This window comes from Trematomus bernacchii, unplaced genomic scaffold, assembly GCF_902827165.1.
Source record: "Trematomus bernacchii unplaced genomic scaffold, fTreBer1.1, whole genome shotgun sequence".
Taxonomy (NCBI): Eukaryota; Metazoa; Chordata; class Actinopteri; order Perciformes; family Nototheniidae; genus Trematomus; species Trematomus bernacchii.
In genome coordinates, this window is record NW_022987387.1 from 1,083,254 (window position 1) to 1,087,934 (window position 4,681).

Here is a 4,681-nt window from a genome sequence, read left to right on the forward strand (position 1 = left end):
AAATAACCTAATACAGTTATGTGAAATCTGTGACATAATACATGTAATTATTGTCACGTTTCAGTTGTTTCAGTGAACAGCAGCAGCACTGAGCTGTGTTTTAGACGGGGTTTCTCTAGCGTTGTTGCGTTAGGGTTAGGGTGTGAGTGGAAACAAACGCAACCTTCACTCTCCACAGAGAGCAGCCTCCAGAAGGGCCAGCTGGAAAGAGAAATGTGTGAGATGCGTTGAGGACCAACCCTGTCTCCTAAAAATTACGTTCCCACAGAACTAAACTGCATTCTCAATTACGTTTTAGAAACGTATTTTCTCTCACGTTACGTTTGTTATGAACGTATCTCAAATACGTTTATTTTCTACATATCTTCTAGAAACATATTTTCTCCCACGTTACGTTTGTTATGAACGTATCTTAAATACGTTTATTTTCTACATATCTTTGCCATTTATTGTCTTGCTTATAATAATGATAATAGTCATTTATAAATATCATTTTAGAGCACACATTTGAAATCGAGAATCGGGCTCGATATATGGTTAAATTAAAATCAGTAGGTGAGGCTGTAATTTCTCCAGCTGTTACTCTCATGAGCGAGGCAGAAAATAATAGTTTTAACATGCCAAAAAGCTGCTGTGTCGTTTATTGCACCTCAAACATTAAAACAAATCCAGAGTTACGTGTTTCTGTAAGAAAGGACAGCAGAAGATCTCTGTGGCTTCAGGCCGTTCAAATGACAGCGTTGGTTTCCCCAAAAGTGGGCGGGGCTGTAAAGTGACGTAGATTTTACTCTCATCTATTATTCAAAACCATTCTATTTATTCTAACGTAAATTACATGCCAGTGTTTTATCTTTTTATTTTTTTGTTTATATTTTAAATCGTATAATGTCTGACTTTTTTTGCCGTCTGTGAGGAAAAGAAATGGGGCTTATGGCGCGTTTCCACTACAGCGCGGAGCACGGTTTAAGAGGGCTGTGACGTCAGCGGCCCGTCTTTGGTTGCGTTTCCACTTGGCCTAGTACCGGCCGGCGGGTCCTAATACACAGTTTTTCTGGCCTCATAAAATCGCGGGTCTAGGGCCAGAGACAACGAGGCTGAGTCGGGCTGAGAATGCTAAACTAGAGAGAGCATCGCTGGCAAGGGGGCTACAACTACAACAAGATGGACATATTTGACCGTGATTTAATTGTAATACACGTTTCAAAATGATGCCGAAGTAACAACATACTGATACCGGTTAGTAAAAACCATGAATTAATGCTTTGTCAAGTCAGCAGACAGACGGCAGGCGAAAAACCTTTTAAAATGCGTGTTTTTCTAAATGGAGATTGGCTAAGCTAACGCAGTATATGCTCCGACCATCCACACTCACAACAACGGCCTATACAGACATAAATAAAGCAGCGACTGTATTCACCATGACACAGGCAGTCTGTGGTTTGTACTTGTTTAACTTTTGTCTAGTTTCTGAACATATATGAGGAGCTGTGAGCTCTGAGTGCTAACAGCTAACGGCTGTGTTGTTTTTCTGGGGTTCTCTGAAGATCACGTCACGGCTCCGCCTACACTGCGTTCCTATAGATACTACCCCAGTTCCTAAACTGTAATGGAAATGCGCCATAAAGTGAGCCAGTCCTAACGAGGCCCAGCCATACCGAGCGGGGCCGAGCGAGGCCGTGTAGTGGAAACGCGCCATTAGAGCCTCAAAATACTGAAATCTGTATTTTTGAAAATCTTTTTTTCCTTCTAATTTGTTATTCTTTTCTAAATAACACACTGTTATTTACTCAACAATAACACACAATGATCCTTGTTTTTATTTATTCGTTTAATTCTATAATCTTGGGCTTTTTAGCCGTAAATAAAGTCACCGGAAACAGACGTAGGCCTATAAAGGACATTTCGAGCGATACACACCACAAACCCACTGAACTGATTACCCAAGATCCTCAGCTTGAAGCTCGTTGATTGGATGTTTTAGCCGCAATGCACGTTGGGATATGGTGTTAATGCGATATGATATCCGAAAACATTTAAAAAAAAAAAAATAATACTTTATTCCGAGTGTTCTTGCTTTTCTCTTTGGAAGTCATCACATAACGGCATTGTAATACACGGTTCGGCTGCATTAAATATTACACATCTGCCGTAGTTCTTTATTTATAGAGCCCTGATGACAAGACTTCTGGACAAACTTGAAGAACTGCCGCCAAAACTGAATATGTGACGTGGATCATAAATATATCAACAATTAAACAATATCTTACATTTCTGTTCACAGAATACGTCTCCTTGCAGTATCAATAGTAATTCGGCTGACTTTTATATTTGATCCAATTAGTAGATAGGCTGTATTTACACCATAACGGTGCACAGCTGATAGAAAGGGACACCTACTGGTTAAAGCACGTTATTGAATTTTATAATACAGCTGATAGAAAAGGACTTGTAGTTTTTAAAGATATTACTGATTTTCTTTGAATATAAGAAAGTAAATACTGAGTTGAGAGAATAGTCAGGGGATTTGGGTGATGGGAGACACATCTATGGAATCACAATTTCAATAGCTTTCAAATGTCTGTGATGTTTTACAAATCAGAGATATTAATGTGTAGAAGTAAAACATGAGAAATAATATAGCAATATCCTGTAAAATTATGTAAAAACATGAATAAAACTACACATCTTCAGATGTTATACATACACAAGTGTCCTACACTAATAATACAAAGTTATTATTAGTATGCTGTGTGTACCTTGTGTGCACCGCCTAGTGGTTAAAGCACGTTATGGAATTATCTTTGTTGAATAATGTTATTTTTGTTGAATAATGTTATTTGATGAATAAAATATTAAGAGTACATACTCCAACATATGGGGAAAGTAGAAGGTCAATGATAGAAATATAGAATATAAAAAATCAAGAAGATACTGTAAGTGATCTCTACAATAAAACAGTTTAGTGCCGGATGTACAAAGATATTAATATGAGGATGTGCAAAACAGACAAACTAATTAACCTTTATTAACACATTAAAGAATGCTTTAGGTTAATGTCTTCTTTTAAATAAGAAAACAGCTTTGGGGGTATCTACAGATAAATATTAAGCCTGACAAAGTACTTAACGTCTAATATATTGCTTTCCTGCAATGTTAACTATGTTGAAGCACTTATTTTAACTGATATTATACACATTAATTATACTCTTATGTATGTAGATAGTATAAGAAATGTGCAGAATTTGACAGTTTAATGGTGGAGGTACACAGATATTGATAGATGTCTTGTAATGCAGGGGTTCCCAACCTTTATTGTGCCAAGGACCGGTAGATACATAAAAAAAAAATCGCGGACCAGTTGTCAATTTTAACTGATTTTAATATTTACTCACCACCAGCAGGTAGCAACAGAGGCTAATTGTATGTAACAGCCTGAACAAATACTAGAACAATATGCATCCAAAACATATTAACAAAGTTTAAAAAAGAACCGGTGTTGTTTTTTGGTTTTTCGGAAAACCAAAAAACCACGTTAGTAGTATTACATATCCCGCTTCAATCTCATTAGTATGCATAAAAAAGTGACAGGTCACACCTTCTAAGTCCCGCCCCCTAATTATGTTAATGACCCCCCTTTGATATGCTAATGAGCCCTTTGTTCGAGGTGTTATCGCGTACAGGTGTGACATCCTCCCCGGTACCCCCCACCCCCCTCAGCCCACCCCCCTCCCCCTCACATACAGGTGCTACATCCTCTCAGGTAGCCCCCCATCCCCTCCTCAGCCCCCACCCATCTCAACCCCCTCCTCCTCCTCCCCCCTCCTGTCCGGTCGGCATGTTCGTTACAGTTTAAATCTTCCGTGGCAAAATTAGAAAAGTGCCGGCTAAAGGTCTTCTATGTTATTTAATGAGCTTTGAAACAAACTGATATGATTCGATATTAAACCAACTAGTTATAGTAGATTAATTAACTATTCAAAACGTGTACAGTAATTTACAATAACACGGGAATAATAAACGGACTGCTCTCCCCCCTCCTGACAACACGCCAGTATCATGCAGCTCGCGGGTCCAATAATGAGTGACTCGACAGTAAAACTAAAACAAACTTTAACTAGTTTAGGTAGTTTGAGAGGTAATTAAAATAGCTACGTGTGTTATCTACGAGTGTGTTTTGTTCCGCTCACCGCATGCAGAGATGCATGTCGAATAGTCCGCAGCACCGGGGTCTCCCTCCGTCAGCAACAGCGGGTATCCCCCGTCAGATTAGACGTTACTAGCGTTTATGTCCATGCATAATCAGCCCCTATAGGACATCTTTTGTCTGTCACACACTATTCTTGTATGTCACATAAGAGGTGCAACTGATGCTGTATTGCGCTAAAGGGGATATCATTCTGAGAGATTTCCATCCACACACACACACACACACACACACACACACACACACACACACACACACACACACACACATACCCGTATTCCCCTCCTACCCCGCCTTTTTTTTTTTTTAAATAAGAGTTGGGTTAATAACTAAGGAGGCTCTCTTGAAGTGTACGGATGATGAACTAATGTTTAATTACTATACTAACTATAAGGGCCTCTCTTTGTTGAAAGGAGGGGTAATCTGGTAATAAATGCAACAAAGTCTCTCTGAAGAGGTTGGCAATAAATTAAAGAT